The sequence below is a fragment of the Falco punctatus genome (assembly GCF_963210335.1).
Source record: "Falco punctatus genome assembly, chromosome: 1".
In the NCBI taxonomy this organism is placed as follows: domain Eukaryota; kingdom Metazoa; phylum Chordata; class Aves; order Falconiformes; family Falconidae; genus Falco; species Falco punctatus.
In genome coordinates, this window is record NC_137580.1 from 47,202,544 (window position 1) to 47,229,263 (window position 26,720).

Below are 26,720 nucleotides of genomic sequence, written 5' to 3' on the forward strand. Positions count from 1 at the left end.
TTTTCTGTGCGTTTGCTAGAAGAGGGGAGCAGCACACAGTAGAGCGAGCCTCATGTTTGAGGAAGGACACAGTAGCGGGAAAACCTTTTGTTTGATGAAGCAATCCATGATCCTGAAAAGAGAAAACATTGTATTGAGCTGCTGCAGAAAGGAACTTGCTCAGCTCAGCACAGAGGAACCTGGCTCCAGCACTGCTTTCCAGCAAGAGCCAGGGGATTTCTAGACATGTTTTTGCCCAGACCACTTCTTCTCTTTCAGCCTTCCTTTTTCCATGGATCTGTGCCTGCCTCAGACCTGTGGGATAACCAGACCTCCAAAGACTTCACCCAGTCTGCACCAGTGCAGGCACTTGCAACTGCAGTAAATGTGTGTAACTGACCCTCAGCAAGAAGCTGGAGGGCAGCTATGCCCGTGCTGTTGCTGCCCTGCTTCTGAGTGCAGCAGTCACTGCCCATCCCACTGCTTTCGCCATGGCTGGCAGGGCACGTGTTTGTGTTCCTGGGACACCTGGAGGGGCTGAGCTCATCCCACCAGAGCAGCTGCTCTTTCCTCTTCCTCCTGGTTTCACATGTTTGCTTGCAAATATTCTCCTCCTTGCCAGTTGGTTCACAGCACGTCAGATAATCCCTTCCACATTTTGGGGAATGGAAAAGGCATCCAAAGAAACACACCTGCAGGGTGGGGTGGGCTGGTGGCGAGTGGAGCCTGTCACAGGGTCCTTCTCCCCACCGCTGCTAGCAGGCAATGCTGCAGCTCATGGTAACAGTGCTTATGGAGCCTCTTTTTTCCCCAATTCCCATAACACAAAAGCCTGTACATGTCTTTAGTTTCTCTTTTGCTCTTTAATTGCTCAAACGTCTGTATTTTTACCTTTCCCATGTGTGTGACATGGAGGAAGGAGGATTCCCCAATTCTGGTGAGTTCTGGGAAAAAGTGCCACAATTTTCGGCCAGATGCCAAGAAACCCTTGTCATTCACAGGCACAGCCCGCATTCGTTTCCTTAGCAGCTCCTTTGTTTGCGAGCACATCGTCAAGGTCACGGGGAAAGGAGAGGTTCATCAGGCACTGTTGGCCAGGCTTGCAAGCAGCTTTGAATTTGGGGACAAAATCATAAACCATGGAAGACTGATTCTGGCAGCGGAGCATGGGCAGGACTTTCTCTCTGCTGCCTGTGCTGCTGCCATTACATCAGACTGCTTGGGTCCTGTAGGTTAGTACGGTTTCCATTTCATATGTGGGGGGAAAAAAGGGCTAAAATAGCAGTTTGAAAGGCAGGACCATGGTGAGGACCCGAATACCTTCCTCCTGAGAAGTACCCTTGGCCTGGCAGAGCCGTGCTGCCTGCGGGGTGGCCGCACCAGTTTGTCCTGGATGAGGACCTGCTGCCTGCCCAGTCCCAGCTCGGCCCCAGCCTCCCTCTCCATCCCACGCAGGGAGCAGAACGTGCGGGTGGTGCCTCTGTGGCTTTCCAGTCCCTGCTTGATCCAAGAGGATGTTTGTTTCCTGCAAAGGAAAACACAGTTGGATGTCATGCTAGAGGGACAAAAAACAGATATACACGGGGCCAAGCTGGGATCTTTTACGAGTGTATGCAGGGGTTTCATCAGGGCTTAACCTGGCTCATCAAACCAAATGCTAATTTTGTCCATCACTAGTGAACAAGCTCAGGGATTAAACACAGGGGCAAGAAGCTGCTCAGTTTGCTCACGACGTGGTGTGTCACGATGTGGTGTGTCACGATGTGGTGTGTCACGATGTGGTGTGTCACGATGTGGTGTGTCACGATGTGGTGTGTCACGTGAGGCAGTCCCAGCTGGATTGAGTGTCAGTTACCCTGTGATGAAAATGGAGTGCTGACACTGACCATGTAGAGCTCAGGGAATGGAAAAATATGATATTAATTCTAGGGATACTACACAGTCCTAGTGATCTGCCACTGAGTGGTGCCACATGGCTTCACTGCGTGATGCTCGTCCGGCACATTTGTCGCTCCAATGAAACTTTGCTCCTCCAAAATACCACATACACTGAAGTGGTACAGCTTGTCCTATATGGCTGTGAGAACTGGAAATTCATGGTAGCATGAGGTTGATCACAGAGATGGGGTTTTTAGGTGGGGAGGGACTTACCATCCCCTCCTGATGGTGGCGTTGGGAGTGACTTACAGAATTGTCCACCAGAGCATCTCGACTCCGCTGGGCTCATGAATCTTCCTGTTGTCACTTGCTGTACCTGTATCTATTGCAGAGTGGCTAACAGCGCCCATTTCGGCCTGAGATCGTTCCATTGCCTTTTGCTTTCCTCTTACAATATTACAAATAGCAAACATTTTTGGCCGTGTACTTTTTTTTTTTTTAATTGAAATATTTCTCATTAAAAAAGCTTTCTAAGTCTGGCTACTGTTTTCCCTTACTGGGAATATTCATTCAGCAATTACCTTTGCCAAAGATAATGTAGTGCAAGCAGGTGTTACAGCCTTACTTTCAGCGGTATGGAAAATACATTTCATTTCTGACAGCGATCCTGCTGCTTCAGTGGAAGGCTACCCCATGCAGAGATAGGCTGGTTAGATCAAACTGTACTAATTGCAGAGTGATTTGGAAGTCTGTTCCACTTGCAAACAGAATGAATCCAACACTTTGTAACATTGAATCAACAAAGGTCACATTTCATAAATATTACAGAGCAATTTTCATAGATAATGCAGCAGGCTAGTTAATGATTAGAGCAGTAATCTCCTGACGTAAAGCCACGATGAATAAAGGACGTATTTTTACTGCTTCTGTTATTATTTCCTCAGGGATCTTAACCAAAGGCAGAAGAAATTATTAGGGTCTTTGAAATCTACCCCATCAAACTATAGCTGTTCTTCCCAATGGCTTTTGGATTAGAAACTAGAAAATTTAAGAGATTTTAGAATATCTGTCAGATTCTTGATGGGAAAGTAAGTGTGTTGGTTTCAATCCAGTTCTACTGGATTCTGTGATTAAAAGAACAGCCTTGATAACTGGTGGGAATTGGCAGAGCTCAGGCTAAGCAGGGATGAAATTCCCCCTCTTGCTCCAGCTGCTGGACCTGCTGGATCAGGGCAGAAAATTTTGGTAAAGATCTAGTTCTGCTCCTAGGACTGACCCCAGAGACTGGCACCTCGCCTGAGACGGGGTCTGGCACCATTTCTGAGATGGAAAGGTATCCGAGCTACCTGAGCAGTGATTTTGTTGTAGTCTGTGGGATTAGCCCTGCAGGGAGGCAGTATTGTGCATACTATATCTAAGAGAAGGTGTTGGAATGAATCCTGACATTACTCAGAGGCGTAAAACCAGAAATCTTGGGCCCATGTACAGACAGAGGACTTAAAACCAGAGGATGCAATTTCCCAGGATTTAATTAGGCATGTTTTATATCCAATAACTGTGCACACATAGACAATCCATATTTCTCAGTAGGGTTTTATCTGCTGTGAGCCATTTGTGTCTGGATTTGATGGGCTAGACAATCCTGATATAAAACTGTGGGACAACTGTGATCCAACAGTGCTTATGGGTGGAGGGCTTGGGAATCAGCAAAATTCCAGCAGGCATTTTATATACCCTTTCTCCAGAAGAAACCCCCAGGGGATGGAAAGTGACCAGTGTCACTCTGTAATGCATTATTGAGAGAAACAAAATGTAAAGCCCATTATGGAACATGCAACAATTTCCAGGCACTTGAATCAAGGGGTGGAATCAGTTACATCTCCATCTGGGAAAACTGATGAAATGAAACGTGAATTGTCCACGCATGACACCTTTTGGACATTTCAGGGTTTAATTTTCAATTTTTAGATGCTCATGCTTTGAGACTGTTCAGAACCTAGATCTCAAAATGTAATTCCTTGAAAATCTAATGCAATTCAGGTGAAAAAAAAACCCGAAACCAGCAAAATCCAAACATTCATGCAAGCAGCAGCCCAACTAAACATAGCACAACCCAAATTGTGAAAACCAGCCCAAAGCGGCATCAACACCAGAATCAGCAGAAACTTGGAAGGCTTTTCCCACAGCCTGACACGGGGGACCCCGACAGGCAGAGGTTCGCAGGGTCACTGCTCCCTGCTGGGCTCACCCTGCCTGCAGCCAGTGCTTTCTCCAGCCCTGCCTCCATCCCAGCTGGAATGGGCTGGAGAAGAATAACTGGAATTTTCTTGTCAGAGCAGATGCGTGGCACAGCCAGTTGACAAACGAGTGAAAGAAAACAAAATATCACACTGTCGTTTAAAAATAGCTTTCGTAAAAATACCACGGGCAGTGCTTTTACCAGGCAGAGATTGGCGACTGATTCAGGAGGGTTATCAGCATACCTGGCGCTGGATAAAACCCGATCTCTTTGCGAGTCATTCTTCCTTGGTCAGACAGATTGTGGGACCGCAGTGAATGCCTGAGAAACTCTAGAAGTTTTCCGATAATGCAGCAGTCTGAAACAAGGGGTTTCTGCTCCTCACCTGCAATGCAACTTTAGAAAAGCTCCATGTGGTCTGACACTGCAAAGTGGCATTCTTGGAGTTTGGTGAGAGCGGGCAGTTAGCAGGCAGCAGAGCAGGGTGTAGATGTTATTCCTCTCCCGCACCCATTCCCTGTTCGTGCCAAATGCAAGCTGGCTTGGTCCTTGGACAAAGTGGGGTAAGCAACCCTGTGCAAGTGTGTTCCTATCCTGTAAATTAGAAGTAAAAGCACTTGTAAAGGCTAGGCACCATTAAAGAGGTTTGGAGACTTCCGTAAGTGATGTCTGTGCCTTGTAGTCACTCCCTGAAGTGATATATTTTGATCACAGACTTTACCAGGTAATTTTGGGAAGTTGATCCATTGAGTGTTCTTGCGGGGTCATCAGTGTCATTTTTAAAGCACAGCATACGTGTGCAACAGTTTTCCAATAGCAAAGTTCAAATTGCATGACCCAAGATTTAGAATCATTGTGACTTTTAACATTCCTTCTGGTCTTCAGCCTCTTAATTCTGCTTATACAATGAATTCAGGTGTTAAAATGAATGTATTAATTTTATTTTGCTCTGTTTATTATAAAGTGCTTAAAGCATCATTTAGTTTGCAGCTGTTATTTGGATCTATTTGCATTATTCCAATTATTTCACCCAATAGGGGAATTAATATTCACTAGCTGAACAAAATTGAGCAATGAACCAAAAAACACCAATTTGATTAAGGGACTCTTGAACATATTTCAAGACAAAAGGAGAAATGGATGGAAAGAGAGAAAGAGCACATCCCAAGCTCTTCTGCGATGGCATCATTTGTTGGTTCACTGCAGTCCCCTAAGACCTACTTTGACCCATCAGTCACCTAAAACTTCATAGCTGGAGACACTGCTGAAATCCAGAGGCTTGAAGCTCTGTCAGCACTGAAAACAAGTATGTTAGAAGTAAAGCAACTGGACAAGTAGCTTTGCTAGAGCAAGTGCCATTCTCATGACCCTAAGATTAAAGATCTTTCCTGTTTTTATGTAGTATATCCTGCCTGTTTTTTACACGTGACTGCATTAGCAAAGCACATAGTGATGAAAATACGTGCAAAAACATAAAAAGAGACAAATCAGGCAATGCAGTGACCTATCCCAAAGCAGGGAAACCCCAAGCTGGGGCTGCCCTCACAGCCGACACCTACCCACAACCGTGTGTGTCCTCTGATGGTCGGTTCACACCATGTACAGTGCACTCTGAAGGACAGAGTCCCTGCCTCCCCGCTCAGGAGTCAGGACACAGGATCTGCTGGCTTGCCAAAGCTTCACAAAGTGGCCGCTTGGCTGGGAACACCCTGAGAGCACGGCAGCGCCCTGCTCCTGGGGTACAGCTGTTTACAGTCGTGTTGTGCAGCAAGTAGGGGGAGGCAGGAGCCCCGTTTTGGGTCTCCTTTGTAGGAGCACACATCTGCACGAGGCCATCTTGCACCTTTCCCTTTCACTCCCTGTGCCCCATCCCCAGCATCCCACCCATGCAGCATTCCCACTGCTCCTACTCTTCTAGGCTTTCTTCAAAACGCTTCCTTGGGCGATTCTCTAACCTCCAGGGAGAGCTACACGTCAGAGATTTCCCTTCCTGCACAATGTCCATTCCCTGGTGGGATCCACATGGGTCACTTCTGGGGACAGTGACAGATCCATCACACCACTGGGTTTCCTGCTGTCCCATCTCAAGGCCAATTTAATCATAAGGGGCTATTTGCGATTGTTTTTTTACTGAAGGAATGAGTTACTGTTCTTCAAGCTGAGGGGACAGCAAGTGACACTCCAGAACTTTCACTCCCAGATCTGTTGTTGCTGCTCCTGGTACGGCCTGGAAGGGAAACCAGCTGCCCCCAGCTCACCCAGTAACCATGAACAGCAAAGGTGGGAAACTAAAACTTCCGCAGCACAGCCTGTTGCCACATCTACTCAGCCTGGACCAGTGACTGACCATTTGCCGCCAGCATCCCCCACAGGAAGGATAATAATGCATGTTGTCGAAAGGCCTTTTAGCAATATCAGGATACACTGTCCCAAGGGGAGGAGGCTACGTACCAAGCCTTAAGCTGTTCCAGGCTTCAGAGAACAGCAGTCAGCAAAATAAACGTGGCTGCACTGGGACGCGTTATTTTCAAAGCCCTGTGTGACAGCACCAAGTGGCATCAATCAGAATAACCTGTCACGGACCGTGTGCCTCCATGGCCATTTCTCCATCCCAGCTCAGACTCTCTGAGGCAGTGGTTGCACTAGAAAGAAGGCAAAGAAGTAGTAACGCAGGAGATGGGGAGATGGCAAAAAAGCACTGATGCTGGAAAACACCATTGAAATGCATCCCACTAGAAAGCTGTGCCGAGGCTGTGTTACGGCAGGATCACGAGGGGCTGTCCTGCTTCCTGAGACCCCAGAACAGGCTCCAAGAGCTGCTTTCTTTAGCATCAATTTCAGAGTCAACATTTTGGCTGTTCTGTATGAAGAAGTGGAGAACTTTGCCCTGATGTTCACCTCCTGCAGTCCCAGGGTGTCCAATCTTCCTCTAAAATAGTCTGCAGGATTTAGAACAGCTTTTCGTTAAAGCTCAGCCCGTCCCCAGGGAACCCGTGGAGCGAGGCCAGTGGCACATCCTCCTGGAAGCAGGACACTCCCTGCTGCTAAATACTTCACATTCCTGCCAGACGCCAATCAAGACTCAAAGACGAACTGGAAACCTGACCAGGAGGTTACTCAGTTACATTTGCCTTGGGGAACGTTTCTGACTAGCAGCAAGTAAAGTCAAAACCTCAGTCCAGACCTCACCTCCAGATCCAAGCTGTATCCCGACCAGCCTCAACAGCCTAAATGTGGGGTGTCACAACCTGGGATCTCTGCCCGCTTTGGACACTTACCCTTTTGCTTGATATCCCAGGTGTTGAGCTATTGCCACCTGTGGTATTTGAAGACACTTTCACTAATTTATCATCTCCAGGCTTCTGTCGTGGTGCTGTCATTCTCTCAGAAGGTTTCTGCCTGTCTTTGTTTAAGGAACTCATTGCAAGACACGTCTCATCAGGGTTGTCTTAAAAGATAGGCAGGTGTTAATGTCTTTTCACCTTCCAGTTTGGGTGAAGTCAACATGCTCATTCTCCTTCAGTGTGTGAGCGGGTGAGCAGAGAAAAACAGCTTGGCTTGGGCTTACCACCACTGAATGGCTTCTAGGCACTGTGCTATGATAACTAAACAACCCTGCCCACATCCTATGGGGCTAATAAGTATTTTCCATATATGAAATCAAGATACTAAGAGTAGATTTTGTAGAGTGAAGTGCCAACATGTCCTACTGAGAACAAAAGAGTTTGCTGAAAAATCAAGCCAAAAGTAATGTGTCCATGAAAATGAGGTTCAGTACGGGCTGGGATTGGGGTGCCAGAGCTTGTAGCTGCTACCCCAGTCCCGCTGCTCTAGCACTTGGGGGTCAGCGGCTGAGATTAACTTTATTTTTGGAAGGAAGAACTCCTGTTCTTAGCTGTACTTGAGCATCAGGAAAACTGCTTCATAAATTTATTTTGTTTTCCCCGTCTCGCTCCTCATTGACTTGTTCCCACACTTTTTGGCAGCCTCTAGCACCAGACCAATGTGCTGCTTCTGTGCAGAGATAACCTTGTGTGAGAGAAGCTTAGGCAGAAGGAATAACAAAAATCCAAGATCCATATTTTAAGAATTATTGAAATAGTTTCTGGTATCACTTATTTCTTAGGACAAGAAATTTTTGTATATATCAAAACCAAAAGAAAACCCTGAAGTGTTGAATTTCCCCTTTCTATCATCATAGTTATTAAAAAGGAGGTACCACTTGCCATCTGCTTGTGATGACACTACACCCAGGTGGTCTTTCCACCTGTCCCTGAGTTTGTCCTGGGGTGCTGCTGTGCTTTGCTCATTACTGCTAATGTTGCCCTTCTGCCAGGTTAGGGGAAGATGCAGCAACCCAAAGTTTTTCAAATCCAGGTTTCAGGAAGAAATGAGAGACATGTATCTGTCCAGTCTGTTGGGGGAAAGAATGAAGAATAAATTGTTCTAGTGACATGCAGTTGCTGGCTATTAATTCCTTTGAGGATTTTGTATTGCTTCCGAAGCAAATATAAGATTAACTGTTGGAGTAACGGAGTAGTATAGGATACAGATCTAGGGGTTCTTGTAACGGAGATGTTATTCACTTAACCAATGCAAAGCAAAACTACTTACAGCTGTAATTTTGTGTTTGCGTGCTCACCATGATGTCTAGCTGCCCAGTAGCCCCCCAGTACAACCTGAGAAGGCAGGGATGCTGCTTTTGTGGGCCAAGCCCCCAGCCCCCCCCCCCCCCCCCCCCCGCCCCATACCCCCCCACACTTGAGCAGGTGCCTTGTGAGAGTATCAGCCCTTTTGGTGCAATCACTTGTCAACATGCAGAGGTGAGCAGAGCAAAAAGCAGCCCGGCTGTGAGAAGGCAAGCGGAAAATAGGTCTCAAGTCACCTGAAACCTTCCTGGTGATTCACCCAGCTGCAGGGGCTGCCCAGCCCAGCTGCACCAGTCAGCGGTGGTGCTTGGAAGAAATGCTGCTGCCGTAAGAATGCCACTATTTTGTAAAAGCATTTTCGGGACCTTCCAGTGCCAGATATCCAGACGTGCTAATGCAAAATGCATTAACCCAAGCAGCAGGAGCTCCGGGGCTGCTGGCGCCACTGAGTTCCACTCATTTCATCTTTATTATAAATACTGCATTGTTGTCTCATTCTTTTCTCTCATCCTCTCTTTTGAAAAGAATTATAAGGCTCTAGTCGACTGGTCCCTTTGACTTAATACAGTTGTTAAACCACAGGCAGTAAATACCTCTTTCAATTGTTTAAGGCGGATGTATTTATTTCATTGGAACAACTGAATTAAATCTCTATGAGCTAAAGAATCCCCCCTTGCACGGCAGCTCTGCTTGTCTACCTCTGAGCTGAATGCAAAAGCAACTCCTCAACCTGCCGTATGAAATCAGCCCACCTTCAGGCTTGGTCCCCACCTCAGCTTAGCTTTTGTGGTTCAAGAAATATTCCAGCCCCAAAAATATAAATAATGTTCTTTCACCAGGCGTATCTCAGCTGACAAATGCTAATTGTTATGCAAACTATCCCGAAGATGAGCTCTTCTCCCAGGACTGAAGGGCAGCCCCCTCCCAAATGGAAGGGCAGCTGTTCAAACAGTGCGGGATGCTCTGCCCGGCTGCCGGAGCAGGGGGAATGCCGAGCAGTGGGCGCTGAGCTGGAGCTGTGCCATACCACCACGGTTAACACCCCCACTTTTGTGGAAAAAAACCTCTGCGACACAGCTGGAGAACTTTCACCGACCTCATGCCATCAGGAAAACAATTCTGTTTCAGCAGAAACCAGATATAAAAATTGTTTCTTCGGGCCCCTGCAACTGGGGGAAATTAATTCCGGTCGTTGGGGAAGGATTGGGGTGGGAGAGCGATGCTCTGCCAGCCCAGAGGATTTGGCAGGCACCAGGGATGGTGAAAATGCCGTGCGAGCCTTGTTCTTACCTGGAGGCAGGTCAGTGCTCAGGGCGGGTGATGCTGCTGGGCCGTGGCTCCCACTGGAGTCCCATGGGGAGCTGGCACCCAGCTCCCCTTGCTTGGGAAAGGCACGTTTGTGCTCGATTGATGCTGCTTATAGCTCAGCTGTAGGCAGCAGCTCAAGGGAAATTTGAACATGCTATCAGCGCATTTTTCCTTCCAGTCCTGTTTAGTTGCTGCTCTTTCCCTGCTCAGCAGCTCTCGGTGCAGGGCTGGGCTCCCAGCGCAGGGTCCTTGGCATCGCTCTGAAGCATGGGAGTCACCCCAGAGGGGCAGAGCAGCTCGCCATGGTGGCTTGTAAAAACCGTCCTGATGGGGCCAGTGGGAATCTGCGTAAGTCTTGTTCTTTGCCTGCGCTTGCTCAGCCCTCAGAGAGCACAGCCTTGGCGAGAAGGAGGTGGCTTAGTGGTGCAGGACAGCTCCAGGAGAGCAGCTCCCACTTTCTGATCTTATACTGAGTCTGTCAGACCACGCTGGCTGCAGACAAAATTTACATTTCAAGCCCTGTATGAGACATGCATAGAGACCACTGGTGGGTGTTGCTGAATTCTATCTGTATCAGCCACGTCATTGATCTTCCGGGGTGAAAACCACCTTTTTTGCCATCAGAAAACATGGAAAAATGTGTCTTTCCTGGAGGTGACCTAGGATGATTTAAAGGGGTGGCTGTGCTTCTTGATGAACACACAGAGAGCTACTTCTGTATGTGGTCGTGCTGAATTTCTGAGCACTGGGTTTAACCAGGGCTTCATGCCATCCTTTTAATCCTTGAAACTGGTTTTGGAGGTCTTTATGTTTGGGTTTGGGTTGCTTTTTTCATTTTTAAGACAGCCTTGTGTTACTGCAGCAGGGAACTTTGGGGTGGTTTGGTTTTGTTTTGTTTTTTTAAATAAAGTGCTTTATCCCACCTGTACCTGCATAGTGTTCACCTGTATAAGAAGGACATCATCAGTCTTACTCAGTGCATTTTGAGATGAAAATACATAGAAAGGGAGAATGGAAGAAGGACTACAATTTGAAGATTCAGGCAATGAGGAAAAGTTTTCAATGATTCTTATATTCTTGACATTTAATAGCAACATTTTCATTGATTTCAGTAGCAGCAGGCCTACAGTATACTTAAAAAGGAAAAAAAAAAATGGCATTTGACCCAACAAATCTGTTCCAACCTCACATCTCCTTCCCTGCTTTTGCATCAGTTCCCAGTATCTGACTGAGCAAACCAGCCATGTGCTATCTCCACACTCCACTTTCCCCTTCAACAGCTCTGTCTGGCAACTTATTTTACACAATATGGTAAAACTGCCTCCCCAAAGGGCCACAGAGGCATGGATTCGGTTGCCAGGGAAGGCCACTGATTCCTCTCAGCAAGGGCACTTGGCTCGGCTCACAGTGTCCCTGGTTGTTTTCGTCTGAGACTGAGCTGATAAGGGGATTTCCTTTCAAGTGGAAAAGCATAAACTGTATTTATATGCAGATAATTTCTTATTTGTTGGGTTTAGCATAACAGGGTGAATTTCTGGCCTGTCTCTCCAGTACTTTCTGACCACATGAAACATATTCACAATTGTCTGGGTGGGAGATGTTTTGCCAGAAGCTGGAGAGATGCCACAGTACAGCTGGCTGTGGAAGTCAGAGGTAGAAAGACATGACCCGTCACCTTCACTCCGATTCTTCTATAAGGAGGTAACGTGGACCACAACACCTGCCTAGCATTTGCTGACATGTTTGTTACAGGTCCTTATGCCACCGCCCCATCATTTTATCTGGGTAAACTATATGTATTTTAATCAAAAGTTTTGAAAAAGAAACCCTTGAAGCATAGCTAATGCCTTCTGAGCCACCTGCAGGACTTAGTCATTTTGCAGGCAAGTAGGACCAGGTTCAGCTGAGGAGCAGGAGAGACTGAATTACATATGTAGCAAAGGAAGGATTTGCTGGAAAAGCTGGTAGAAGATTATCAAACTATGCACACCCAGGAGGAGGGAAATATCAAACCAGCAGTAATTCATGTACATCTGGGAAACCTACCCCATTCCTCACTGCAGGGGTTTCAAGGTTCACAGCAAACTGATAATTATTAGTCTTTTCTGTACCACTTTACAGTTGCAAAGCACCTCAGGATCCCTCCCTGCAGGAATTCTTCATTTTTATTATTTTATCTGGGGGTTTTATATTGCAATCACTTTAGTGACTCCCATGGGAGTATGCTTTTGAGGTTTAAAGATTAAGCTTTTTAAAAATGCATATACTTCTAATGTTATACATCTGGTTTTCTTTAAAAGTAATGTTACTCGTTTTAGAAATCTTTATTTACAGGGTCCTTTTTAACAGGTCCATCTAACTCTTAGGCTGTGGATGTTACGAGCAGCTCCACCTGAGCCACAGTGCTTTCAAACCTCTGGACTCTTCCAGTTTCACCCTCTAGGAACTCTTGTGTGACGAATCAATGTACATGAAGGTTTTGCAGAGGAACTTCTTAAAGTCACCTTTGCTTTATGCTCATAAAGTCCAACAAATAATAAAAACATTTCTGAAAACCAATAAATACCTGAATGCCTTTCCCTTTCCGGGAGTACTTACTGCTTCTTGAGTCCTTGGGGGTTTGGACCGGTGTCTTTCAAGAAATGGCATGTAGCTGTGGCTCACCTGCCTCCACGCAGTCTTCTGGTTGTAGACAAAGTTTTTTCATTTTGGGGGTGCTGTCTGCCCCCCTCTGCAGTAGGGTCTGATACCTTTATTTCTCTCAGCTTTGAGATTTTCCGTTCTTTTTTTCCAAGCAGAAGAGACACATGAAAAGCCAAGTGCTCAGAGGACAGTGCTGATGGTCCTTGATGCCTTGAGCTGGAGCTGAGATCATTCTTCTGCTGTGAAACATCCATTAATCAGCATTAAAAGTTAAAATTAATGTAAGCAGAGTTGAGATTTCAAATTGAATTTCTGCAGACATAGGCAGGTCCCCCAGGCCATGTGTGTGTGTACATGCAACAAACACATGCATATGTACTTGTCTATGTCTGCATTTATACATACACACAAGCATGAATGAAAAAAAAAATATCTATGTGCTGCATTCCAGGAAGAAAGGTAAGCATCAATCAATATAGAAAGCAATATCAGAAAAAATTCAGTTACCATCACAGAAGATACCATTTTCCTAGTCCTGCCCACTAGAACTGCGTCACCCTAACCGCACTACGCTCACATCACCTAAGAATTTAAATGGTGCAAAATAGCAGCATTTTTTAAGCTTTTGGTTTTCAGGGAACCTTTCTGCTTTAGAGTTTCTCAGCTTGAGAAGGTGCTAAGCTGCACAGTGGATTCCTGTACCTTGTGCAACCATGCAAGTTACAGTCCAGCTCAAAATACAGCTTCCATCTTCTACTTAACCATATCCTGATGTGAGATGATACAATATTGAGAAACACTTCAAACTACAGTAGTAGTAACACAAATCTTTTGTGTTTTCATTAAGTGGAATGAATCCCTGAGGACTCAAGAGAACTCAACAGAAGTCTGCATATGCAAAAAGAGAGGCTGGTTATGGTAGGCAAGGTTGGAGGTATGTGTATAGTCGACATGCCCATTAGCACAGTGAGTAGACAAACACCACCAGCATGATGGGGATTTTGGTGAGGGACCCTTCCCTCCTGTCTGTACCGGAGACAGAAGGATAACAACCATCACCATTTGTGAGATCTCCGTTGGAGGAATGTAAAGACATCAATGCTCCATCTATTCGAGGCTGCATACAGACCCTAACTGAGCTGCAGCAGAGACTGAAGTCTTTCACCTGTAACATATAAGATCACCAACCAAAAGTCAAATGTTTTGTGCCAGGTAAACGTTTCTTGTCCCTTTCTGCTGGCAGTGAAAAGTTCCTTTGCAGAGAGGAGCAGGCATGTCCTAATGGTGAGAGCTGCCTTGTGCGAATGCCATAAGCAGCTGCAGACAAGCTTGGATACAGAGATCTGCACAGGGACAGCAGCAAAGGGAGGTGGCATTCCACAGAGCTCTTTGAAACAGGCAGTGGAAATCCCAGTCACAGGACCAAGGTGGCCACTTTCAGGCAATCAGACCAAGTGCAGAAGCAGAAACAGCTCCAGCCACAGCCTTTGACACCTTCCTTTTAGAGGACGGCAGGCTGGACTTTTCTGCGCTGCCATCTGCAGTAAATGTGTTTCTTTCCAAATATCTCCAGTCCAAGAAACCAGTCTACGAGATGCCAGTGCTCATCTTCCCTGGGAGGCAGATCAGTCAGGGTGTCAATTAAAAGCACTTGCTGAAGGTGAGCTGTGTGTAAATTAATCTAATAGGAAAGCTCCGTAGGTCAGCAGCTTCCTGCCAGGGATGGGGGAATGTCACAGCACATTGCTTGTTGCTGTTGCAGACGCTGGTAATGCTGTCTGTCGTCACCTGGAGGCCATGTCCCTGGATATGTTAATGACACCTTTGCCTGCAGCCTGCACGGTGCTGTGGTTTGTCAAGTTAGAGATGAAGGTTTGCTTCTGTAATGACCAAAGATCTTGTGCTACTGAAATGCCCATGTGGGCACATCTTACTAGCATCCTGGTTGGCTGTCTCCGTGCTTGGGAAGCATCTGCTCATACACCAGAAAAGCAACTGTCACGCGCCCAAGGGGAGATAAGGGTGGGTTGCTCTATAGACAGTACTATATGGAACCAAGATGACAAGCGGAGAAGGTGCAGTCTAACAAGGGGCATCACCAAGATGCAAACCGCTGGAGATCCTCACAGACATCAGCAGGATTTGCCAGTAGATGTTGCTAAACCTCCAGGGGTGAGTGGGTCCTGCATGCTCTGCAATCTGCTCCGGGTCCAAAAGCGCCAGCCATGGAGTTGGAGTTGCTTCAAGGACCACACAGGCTGAAGAGGTGGACTCAGACCATTCACAGTGAAGTTCTGCCCTCTGACACAGAGGTGGCCCAAGATGATCAGTTCATTAGCCAGATATCCAAATCAGGAGGAAAAAAGATTGCCTGTTGTCTCTGATAAGCTGCAAAGGTAGAAAAATCTCTGGTCAGAGGCGACAGAGGGGAGGCACTCTTGCATGCAGAGTGACACTTGAAGGTAGAACCCGTTTTGTCAGCTGTGCCCAAGAACAGAAGATGACCCACACCAAACACAGTTTGGGGCAATATTCAGCCTGTGCCCACCAAGTTCACAAGACATAACTTGAAATTACAGGAAACACAAAAAAGGCATGATTGGACACATGATGTGGAAGAAGCAAATCTTCCCACAGTATGCCTCAGAACTTCAGGAGGAGGGATGAAAAAATCCCAATGCTCAGCCATACACCGCTGGCCACTTCCCTCAGATGATTTTTTTTTTTTTTGCCTAATGTAATATTTTAAAGGTTATATTATTGGCTGATGCTCCTCAGCCAATCAGTTCCCATCTATTTTTTTTCAAAACTTCTTCATATTTATCCTCCCAAAGACTTCTAAGCAGAAGTAGATGTTTCCAGAGATGCCAACAGAATACTGGATTAGTTCAGGTTTTTTTTGAGATGAAGAGGAATTTGAGAACAGAAGCAGTTTATATTTACTCACCAGGCCCTTTATTTTGTAATAGGAAAACCAGACATGAATATGGGAAAATAATGTAGGTTTCTCTTGTGAGCAGAAAGGTGGCTTTTTTCCATAAAATGTCTCAAAACAATCACAATCCAAATAATGAGAAAAAAATCTAATGGGGAGACGACTGGTTGGTCGCAATTCAGACAAATATTTGTTATGCGAAAGCAATTCTTATTTTAAAAAGGCAATGCAGGACATTTGGGAATGTTCTGAAGAGCTTTATTCCCATCTCCGCAGCAATGTAAAATGGCGTGATTCAACCATTTGCATTGCAGCAGCGGGTCAGCCGCTCTGAAGGCATGATGGCTGGGCACGGGGGCTGCTTCTGCCAGAAATCGTAGACATTTTACGTCATGCACATTCTGCTTCTCAGTTTCCCGTTACTGTTTTCTTTCAGTTTAGGGATAATCCGAGATGGTATGTTTCTTGCCATTGCAAACCAAGAGGAAAACCGCAACAGTATTTTCCATGTAAGCCAAAATCTTTCACGTGCCAACTGTCCAAGCAGACAAAAGAGCTTTGATCATAGTCAGACACCATAGCTAGCTACTTGTTTTAATTACAGAAAGTTTTAGCTATTATTACACGACAAGCTGGCACATTCAGCGCATGACATAATTTTATGAAAGCTTTTCATTTCTGTCAGCACAGCTCCAGCCCTAGGCTATTCCACTCACAGCAGAAGCATCAGTTTGAACGAAGCCAGGGAGATACCTCAGACCAAGACCTACAAGAACCCGACCATGCACCAACCCTGCTCCCAGCCTGGGCAGGAGACCGTCACCCTCCATGCCCCAGCCAGGGGAGAACTGTGAACTGCCCACAGATCACGGGTTTTCTTTTGTTCTTTTGATTTTTTCAGGTCAAAACAATCTAAAACCCTGGGTTTTGGACATATTGCATATTGCTTTTACTTGACATTTTCCTTCTATTTATAGTACACTAGCTGTTTCGAGTGACTGATGAGCTAACACCCAAAATATTGGTTTTTTCCTGCCTGGATTACTGTCAGACCATCAGAAGAAAACAGCTGTGGCGCAGGTCAGTCCAAACATTTCCCAGATATTCCTGGGCTGCTCCATGTTTTCACCTCTCTTGGCGATATTTTCATTTTGGCAAAGGTTTCTGTGAACACACTCAGAAAAGCACTGATGAATAGCAAATCAAAGGGGGTATGACAGTCGTCAAAAAGTCTCCGTGATTTCTGTTTGAACAAATGCTTATGAGGACTCATTTTCTCATAGCCACAGAGGTCTAATCCTCATCTGTTCAGCACATTAGAGGAAAATGCCAAATTACATCCCCTATCGCTGCATCTAAGTTCAAATGAAATCAAATAAGCGTAGTAAAGAGAATAAACACAAATAATTAGTGACAAAGATAACATAGGAATTGGGCTGAAAGAATATCTTTCCCTGGGAAAACACTGGAAAGCATTGTCAGGGTTTAATTTCAGAGATTTCGGTTTACTGTCAGAGATTAATTTAACAGCCATTAAAACATCTTATTAACTCAAGTGCTAATTGAGTGCTTGGCAGGAATAACAGAGCAACGCCAACCATACACATACATAAAAATTGCTAGAATTCGAAGAAATTCTGTGGCTTAATGTTTTAGTACTTTTATAACTTGCTTTTGGCTGGCTTAGGTGGCCTTACCTATCTACCTTGTACCCATTTTGAAGACGCCGTGCTCTGATGGCACACAGTCTCAGCCGTCCTTAGAGATAGTTAAGTCCATTTGCAGTATTTTTGGCCGAGATCTTCCAAATCTGGCTGAAACATGGCTCACAGCAGTGCCTGAGTTTTCAGGCTGAACTGTGAAAACTGCTGAGCTTTGAGAAGTCTCAGTGCCATGATGCTGATGTGATGGGTGCTGAAGAAGGTGAGGTGGGCACCGAGGGAACGAACTGCTCCAGCTGTTTCAGTAAAGAACCCAAGACCACGCTGACCACCACCTTCCCAGGACTCGTGTTTGGTTTCCAGAGTACCAGAGAATTTTTCTTTCTTCTACGTGGACATCTACGGTTTTTAGGGAGAAGTTAGACTGATACCACTCCTTCTTCTACATTTGACTTCCAGCTGCATTGTTTTGTGGTTGCCACGCGCTGCTTCCTGGGTCCTTTCTTCCCTTGCACCCATAGCCTGTGAAGGCATGCTACCATGGCTCCTAGATTGAGAGAGGACAGCCACATATTGCTGTACTTTCACAGAAGCACAGAGGTCGCCTCCACTATCGCTCCCTGTAGGAGGAAAGCAACTAATTTTTCCGGTCCAAGCAAAGCCAAGACATCGTATTGCCTGAATTTTGTTTGGGGCCTCAAGGGGAGTATATCCCACTGCTGCAGATGTTGCAGGGACACTCAGCTCCAGACCTCTCCCCTTGATGACTACAAATGGAAGCAGGTGGTAAGGACCTCAGCCCTTTAGGGCAAGCCCAAACTTCAAGTGACATAGTCTAAATTAGTTGGGCACAGGCAGGAGATATTTTGAGCTCAGCACATCCTAAACATGCTACAGATACTTTGAGGTGAAGTTATGGGGTCATGAAGTTTCTCGTGCATAAAACTACCTGAAGTTCTGTTTTCTAGCCCTCAGCCGAGATGTACCCCAAGCGATTTGTCTTTGGATAGACAGAAAGCAACGGATGAAGCCAGAATTTACAGCCAGGCTGTAGGTGCCCTCACTGACCCAAGCTCCTGACCTTTGTGCGCTCCCATTCGCTGGGTCTCTCCGTTACTGCAGTACCTGCAGCGAGCGGGGCTTCCTCGCTCAGCAGCTGCACTGTTAATAGTCCTACACAGAGCCACCTGGAGGCTCTAGTTAGGAGCTCCTGGAAGATTAACTCCAGTTTAAAAGCTGCTAAACTGTCCCTGATGGTTTGTTTGCAGCTCCAGTGAAGCAGGGGCCAGCAAGCAGGAACGAGTGGGACGGGGCTGGGAGCTGTACCTGGGACAATGTCCAGGCTGCCAGGCGTGCACAGGTACCCACAGAGGTTATAAAGTGCTTCAAGTGGTCCAATCTGTGGGGAACCTCGTCCAGAGGGAGGGAGGTTGTGCGGCATATATCCTCTTCCCCAGCCACCTAGAATGACCAGCCACCAAACAGCTACCACTTATTAATAAACTTGCTTAAAGAAATTGGCTGGAGTCTTACTTTTCATTGTGCTGAATGAATGGGGCTAAATATAATCCAGACCTCGTTTTGCTGGATAACAATGCGGGAGAAACTTCCTGTTCTAGCAGAAATCCCTGAGTTTAGGAGTTTCTCTAGGCTGGGTGAAATTCTTCAAATCTCAAGAAACATTAAGGTCACTCTCTAAATTCCTCTGTCCTCCCAAATAAAGATATTATTTGAATACTGTGTGTGAAGGGTAACGCAATGTCTTTATTAGAACCCAGCTGAAAGCACAAGATGTTTCAATCAATGAGCACTCAGAAACAAAGGTACTTCTTGGCTTAAGACCCAAATTGAATAGTTATTTTTTCAGCTGAACTGGAATAAAGACATTATTTAAACATGTATCTGTCATCTGACACTGCCTGCGGCTTGCCGTTGGATATCTATTTCTCAGGAGCACTGTGGCAGCTCCTTATGTAAAGGGGAAAAAAATATAACAATTTCCTTGCGTCACTTCATGTGGGATTAAATCTCCTTATGCCTCCTGTGGAGCACCATGTCAGGGAAGGGTTTCAGGTGCTGATGAAGCCCGTGGTGGGTGTGCAAGTGCACACTGGTCTTTGCAAAGAGGCGTGTTGGTGTTGCAGACTTGCAAAATAAAGGGCCTCAGTGTTGGATTTTTCGCTTGGTGCTAAATAAGCCACAGGACGGCTAGGCTGCGGGAGCGAGGGCATCACTGGAGAACCAGGAGCTCAGCAGTGGCACTGCTGCCAGGGCTGGGACTCAGGGGATTCAGCCATGTAAGAACGCTTTAATCCTGCCACGCTCCTCTTTTTCATTTTGCCTTTGGTTACACTGCCAACCCATCAACCTTGCTGATGAGTTCTCCAGGAACAGCTTCCATCCCCCAGCGCTGCCAATGTGAGCATTGTCCTTGCAAAGACCTTTGCTCGAGGAGAAAACCACGGTGCTAAGCTGTGAGTCCCGTTTAGCTCTGCAGTTGCAAGATCTGGTCCTTTCCCTTTGTGACAGTGCCACACATAAGGGACCTGAACCCAGCCTTGCCAATAAATCCTGGCCGTTCTTCAGCTCAGGAGGCTCCCATGTCCCAGACATCCAGCTGCAGGATGGTGTTGGGCGCCGTTCAAGCCCCACTGGGCTGTGGTGATTCCTGCCAGAAGAGGTGTTCAGGAAGCCAGACAAACCATGGTGGTTGTGGGTGGGGTGGACGCTCCATGCCTAATGGGTGCTGGAAGTTCTAGGAGGCTCCTAAAGCCAAGAAGGCTTTGGCAGAGTGTGGTGAGGCCCCTGGGCAGAGCTGGCTTGGTCCTGTTGGGCTCCGAACATCTGGGGGACAGGTGCTGGGCCAAGGTGTGCAAGCAAGGAGGAGGCAGAAGCTGGTGGGGTGTAAAAGGAAGTTTGCGTTGGAAGTGAAGAGGAGAGAGGATGGGAGGCCATAACCTTGGAGTGGGAGTGAGAGGAGGTAGAAAACAAGACACGTCAGGTACCTGGTGGGTCCTGCTGGTGATCTCTCCCGTGTCTGCTGTGCAGGAGTGCTCTGGGAGGCCATGGGCTCGCTGTGCTCCTGTGCCACGCTTGCAGGGCTTGCGTAGACATACTTGGGTCTGCAAGATTTTACCATGAGTGCAGCAAACTGCTGATCCTTTGCTTCTGAAGGGCTGCAGGTGTACACAGATGACAGACAGTTCACCTTACCCTCCACCAGCAAGATCTGGGGCATTGCTGGTCTTTTTAAGGCAGGGCAATAGCCACACTGAGATGGAGCACACCACTTAGGGGAGCAAATACCGTGGTGGCTTTCAACACAAAGCTGCAGCACTCAGGTGCAAACTACTGCCTTGAGTATGATTCCGCATGACCTGGACCTGCAAGAGAAACTCAACATTACCAGTTGCTCCTGCAGCTCCAGAGAGCTGCATAGTTAGGAGCAGTTTTGAAAAACTGCATGTGTGCTCTCTACATCACCTGCCCACCAAGTGATGTTTGGTCTCTTAACCTGGAGCATCACCATGTGGCACTTTCCCTCACTGTCCCATGGCTGTGGTTCTCCATAGGGGACCCTCCACGCAATGTGGCCCTGATGAGCTCCTGGCATAGGGTGTAGAATGTTTTTCAGGGACGGGTTGGGGGGTGTGCAGCATTCTGTGGGGCTACCTTTGACCACTAGATGATGAACGCATGGGCTGGAGCTTGGGTCGTCCTCTTGGACGGAGGCTGAGATGCTCTGACACAGCTATGGTCCCTGAGCGTGGAGACGGAACTCAAGAAAGACAGGGCACGCTTCTGCCCGTGAGTAACTGAGAGAACTTTTTGTGCCTCAGACAGGCCTTGCAGAAACCACCGAGCTGCAAGGAGCGGCTGGAGGACACAGGAGCAGATTTCATGCTCTCACCCTGCACTTTGATGCTCTTGGCTAATGAGTTAATCAGCTGCTTGTTGTCATGCCTGACGGGAAAATAACAACAAACACTACCAGAGGATGAACTGAAGAAAGCAAAACATTTTCTGGCATGTGCTTCTTTGACTGCAACATCAAAGATCACATTAAGATTTTTGTAGAAGATTATTTCTCCAGGTTTCTTTAGCTGTGAAATTATCAGGAGTGTCAAACCCCATTTGCAGGAAGACCTTCTGGGGAGGAGGACGCTGCTGAAAGGGCAGAGATGTTTAATATTTCACGAAGGGCATGCACAGACTAACATGCAGTTCTCAAAACATCCTCATTAAAATGCTTTAATTAACATTGGTTCAAGTACTAGCAGACATGCAGCTTTGTCTGTCTCAGGTACGTCAGGAGTGCTGGGCACTACTCAGGTCCCCACAGGAGCATCCTTTCCCTCTCCCGGGGGGAGGACACCTCTTGAATCCCCTCACAACCTCCTTTCAACATTGGATGTCTTTCCTCATCTCGAAGGGCCAAGAGACCTTTTTTTTACTCAACCACATGCCAGCCAAGTAACCATTTATGCAAAACAAACAAAGTCAACAGTGGAAAGGGAGCAACAGAGCTGATCTTTTGCCTTTTCAAAGGAAATAGTTTCAGTTCCCCAGTGCCATAATCTCATTAACCATCTACCTGGCATCCAGACTAGGCACTGGCCTGCTCCTGCACAGGCAGAGGGAGCGCTCCTCTGTCCTTGGTCATCTTGTCTGGTTTTTGGAGCAGGAACAAGCAGCGCACTTCAGACCAAGCCATGCCACCGAGAAGCAGGGGCACAACGCCATTTCCACAAGGCCATTTTTAAAATGGAAAAAAGGTGCTTCTTTTCTCACCCAGAAAAGACAGAGTGCTTTACGTTTTCTGAAGCTGTGGGCTGATGCGCTAAAAAGAGATGTAAGAAAAGGTGGGTGGAAAAATATCCCCAGTGTTCATTATTCCTTTGGGCCAGGAAGGGTTTTGGGGCTCTCTAAGGCAGTGCCTTGCTCCAGGGGCGTGTGGTTAGGCAAGGGCTGAACATCCGCAGTGGCTGAGGGACACCCAGTGCTACCTGCCCTATCCCTGTCGAGGGCACTTGCTCCCACCCAGGAGCTCCAGCCTGCCCCAGCCTCTGCATCCACACAGACCACAGGAAAGGTAAGGACTAAATGTGCCACAAAGACCGACCGAATTTGCTGACAGTGGCAGCCCATGAGGAAGCGCCATTTGCCATCAGCTGGTTTATCTGCGCAGAGGTAAAAAAAAAGATCTGCTCTCCAGGCAGCGATCTGCTGCCCGTCCCAACCACCAATGCCACCCTGCAGCAAAGTGACAGAGGAGCCGGGCAGCAGCTCATTTTGCACAGCCTTTTGCAGTGATGATTAACCTGGATCGGAGTTACATTCCCAGCAGCTTCCTTCAGTCACCAGTGTGGCAGCAAGATACGGTGAGTCACATCTGCTGGAGCACACATGCCGAGCGAGCAGCTGGAGGACAGCATCCCAGCACGCAGACAAGCTTGCACTTCAACCTGCAATAGATATGAATCTCCATTCCAGGGGAGGAGGGGGAAAAAAAAAAAAAAGCATTTTAATTATGCAAATTCTATGCGCATTTTTAAAATATAAGGAAAGAAAAACAGGACCCTGTCTTATCTTTTTGTGAAATCATTATTGGGTTTGAAATACATGGATAATTAACGACATTATCATGCAAATTTAAGTGAATGGAGCTGGCTGAATTCAAGTCATTTCACCTACCTAACCATAAAAATTGCAACATGGAGCTGTCGCAACGAAGCTCTGAGCACTATTTTTAGTGCAGCACTGTAAGAGAGGGCCTGTGGGAGGGCATCTTCCAAAGGAATGCAGGCAGTATCTTTTAGGAGGAACTAATCCTTGGGAAACCATTACTAGCTCTCACGAATAACTGAGAGATATTTTTCTGACTGGGCTGGAGTTTATACACAAAGCGCCACATGCACCAAAAGAAAATCATGACTCACTGAATTTAAGGAACAATTTACTGAAGCCAGATTTTCAAGTGCTTCTCCCTCTGCTCCTTCTCCCTTGGGGCACACGAGCCCTTTATCAGTGGTAAAGACAAAATAAAAATTTCTTATTTATTGCCTCTGAATGGGAGCAGTCAAGCTTTTTCAGGATTGCAGTTCTGCAAAGCTCCTATGTCGTACTTTTAGTTGCATGGAAAATATCCACCTACCGAGATCAACTTATTGCCGCTTCCTGTGATTTGACAGCACTGCATCTTTGATGGGCAGATTTCGGACATCAGCGCTTGAAGAGGATGTGTACGAACATCTCCTGCTGTCAAAAAAGGACCACATTAAGGCTCCTTGAAAAACAACTCTCCAATACAGGCCCTGAACACTCTGGTGATTTTTCCAAAGACATGTAGGGTTTGGGTTTTTTCCACCTGTCCACACATTAGCTTTGATTTCTGTAAGAATTACAGATCATGCTGAGGAAATACCTCAGCTCTTGTTCAGTTGCAGCTCAACATGCGGTAACCCCTCCTAGTCATCCCTCCTGGACACTGACGGGGATTTCTGGCACACCGACACTGCAGAATGATGCTGATCGCAGGGCCATCGTGGCTGATTACAGAAGCTGTGTTAGTGAACATTGTCCTTAGAGATTCACAAACTGCTAAAAGCAGCTATTTTTTTCCCCAAAAAATACCTATAAACACACAAACTAAGCAGAGGCCTATATAGGCTGAAATGTTTTGTTAGAATATCTAAAGTGTCAAAATCATTTTCACATAAACTCTCATTTTACTGGTCTATAAAGAGCTTAGCAGCATCACCTTTGAAAAAAGTCATAAATGCCATATAAATTGAAAATTTTAGATAAAGTTTTGGGATTTTTTTTAGATGCATCACCCTCATTCTCTCCACCCATACATATCTTAATTTTAAAAGTTTGTCCCCAGCTGCAGTATTCAGAAATCTTTATGTAAAGGAGGAAACACTGTGATGCTTCTTACAGCAGCAAAGGGATCCAGGAGTTCCCATCGCCCTGAAAGTCTCTGGGACTTTGGTTGCCCAAGCGATTTCAGAAAACCAGACTTCAAAGCCTTTCAAAATTGTACCGCTGAGAAAAGTAAATAAATAAAGGCTATAACTAGCCTAAAATTTTAAAACATTTAATGACTTTTTATGGAGCACCATTTCCATTTATCGACCTTATCCAACGCTTCAAAGAGCGAGCAGCAGTGGTCGGTTTGGCTGCCCATCCCTTGCACCAACCCTTCCTTCTAATTTTGCCTCCCTCTTGTTGAATCTTGCTTTCGATTGCATATCCATAGGGACTGACATTTTCCTACACGTCTGCACAATGCCTGCCACAATGCCTGAGCTCTCTAGATGCTACTGTACTAATAATAACAATAATAATGATGATGAGCATGATCCCCAGTGCATGCGGGATGCAGCGAGGCAGCTGAGAGTCCTTCCACGAGCACCTTTGTAGTCTGACATCTAATTACTGGTGAAGAAGAGGGTGGAGGAAGACCAGCTATAGCAGGGGAAGACAGAAAAGCTCTTGGGAGAAAACGTGAGTGTTGTACAAGGTAGACTTACTCTCCTCACCTGTGCTTAATGAAGTTGCTGTGCCTGAATGCCTTTAAGTTATCGCCCCAGGGAAACTTCTTTTTTTCTGTTGGGAAAGTTTGTCTGGCTGGACTTTAAGGACCTTTTCTGCTGCCAAGGGGCTTTCACAGGCTGGTGCAGACCTTGAAACACTCCAAACTGCCAGCAGAAATCACGAGGCAGCAAAGGTACAGGGACTGCTGTGCCACTGGGAAAGGGTGGGAGATGGGAACAGGCTCAGGAAATCTGCTGGGTCCTGGACCCCTCTGATTTACCGCCCCAGTGAAACGCATCTGCCCAGCACGTGGCTGGTCAACCTGGCATGTCTGAGAAATCCCACATGTAAATCCAGCAGCCTGAGACGTAGGGCAAAAAGGACGAACCTGGTCATAAATGTAGCTCTGTGTTCCTGCAGGGAACAGAGCTACATATTTTGTTCTGAATGGAGAGCTGGAAAGGAGACAGGTGTAAGTTTTTTTTGTTTTATGGGAAAAATCTGCCGGTTTGGAATTTGTTTTCCACTCAAAAGCAGGTAATGAATTTGCCATGGAATGCAATTCCAAAATTGTTTAACTTCAGGTACATCAAAGTGTTTGGTGCCTATGAAATCTGATATAGGCCTTTAAAATCATATGCTATCTTTTTCTATAAGACTGAAAGACATTGAATCAAGCCATTCCAAAATAGAAACTGAAATTGCTTGTTACCAGTTTTTCCTATTTAAATGTAATTTTGTCCAATTCAAACCATTTCTACAAGAGAGTTAATTTCTCAACACATCGGCATGTCCAAGCAGAAAAATACCAGTCCCAAATTTTCCCATCCCTGGTGCTGTTACTGCGCTGCCACCAGAAAAGCTCCAAAGCATCCCAAGCTGGAGAAGCTAAGGATCTGCAGCTGCTCGTGCTGGTGGCAGCTTTCAGGAACGGTCGGCCCCCGTATGCTGACGTGGGCTTCGGCTGGGACACACTGGGATCGCCTGGGATACCCAGAGTGGACACCTAAGCATTCACCCAGAGCCCTGTCAGCAGGCACACGCAGCCGGCTGGTTTCTGTCATCGCAGGCAGAGCCGTAGGGTGCTGCACACGCGGCTGCCTCTGCACAGAACAGTATCCTGCCAGGCATTTTCTTGTCTTAACAAATTACCCTCAAGTGCCCCTAAAATACTCAGTTTGGTGGAAGGAACTGGAGAAAAGCGAAGATGTAGGATGCTTTTTGGGGAGCTGACCAGAAAATTGTTTCTGCAAAAAGTCATGGCAAGATACAGCACGGCAGCAAAAGGTGAGAGGGAGACAAAGGCAAGACAAAGCAAATGTTTTACAGCGACATCTTCTCCCAGAGTGTAAATTAGGAGCTGGAAGGGCTCAGCAACAGTCCAGCACGTGCCGACAGCAGGGTCTGCGTGTGCATTGAGAGCCGGAGGCGACAGCCCAGCCTGCAGGACCAGCTGCTGAAGCGATGCTAAAAGGTAGTCTAAAAATAAAGCGCTTATCAGAGCGAGAAGGGCCAAGTATTTCATCACACTGCCTCAATCAATGACTAACAAAGCACGGGCTAGGAGGATTTCTGTTTTGTTAGGAGCTGTACTCTGATTCACAGTTTGCTGAGCTTGGGCAAATACCTTCTTGCAGAAATATGGATGTGACCACTTGGCTGCACCATCCCCCACCTGCCAGCATCTCTGCTCCTTATAACGCAGGACAGCAAAACACAACATTTTATAGAGAAAGCACACGAAGAACCACAGACTTGTGGTTGGCTCAAAACCTGTCAGAAGCAGCAGGCTTGGGCGTTTGGTGCTCAGGTCCCCCTTGCCCACCTGCTCCGCAGGGAAAGGCAAGCAAAATTATCCCCCATGGGGGGGGGGGGGGGGGGGGGGGCGC

General features: G+C 46.6%; 2 long non-coding RNA genes across 2 annotated transcripts in view; one reads left to right on the plus strand and one right to left on the minus strand.

Moving 5' to 3' along the window:
* Positions 1 to 23,548, minus strand: part of LOC308073130 — a 25,099-nt gene extending 1,551 nt beyond the window's left edge. The window contains exons 1-2 of the long non-coding RNA XR_013931925.1: positions 23,447 to 23,548; positions 1 to 22,774 (exon numbers count right to left, since the gene is read on the minus strand). This is a non-coding gene — a long non-coding RNA (uncharacterized lncRNA). The remainder of the gene's footprint in view (positions 22,775 to 23,446) is intronic.
* Positions 1 to 26,701, plus strand: part of LOC308073134 — a 28,140-nt gene extending 1,439 nt beyond the window's left edge. The window contains exon 2 of the long non-coding RNA XR_013931926.1: positions 12,388 to 26,701. This is a non-coding gene — a long non-coding RNA (uncharacterized lncRNA). The remainder of the gene's footprint in view (positions 1 to 12,387) is intronic.
* The last annotated feature ends 19 nt before the right edge of the window (positions 26,702 to 26,720 follow it).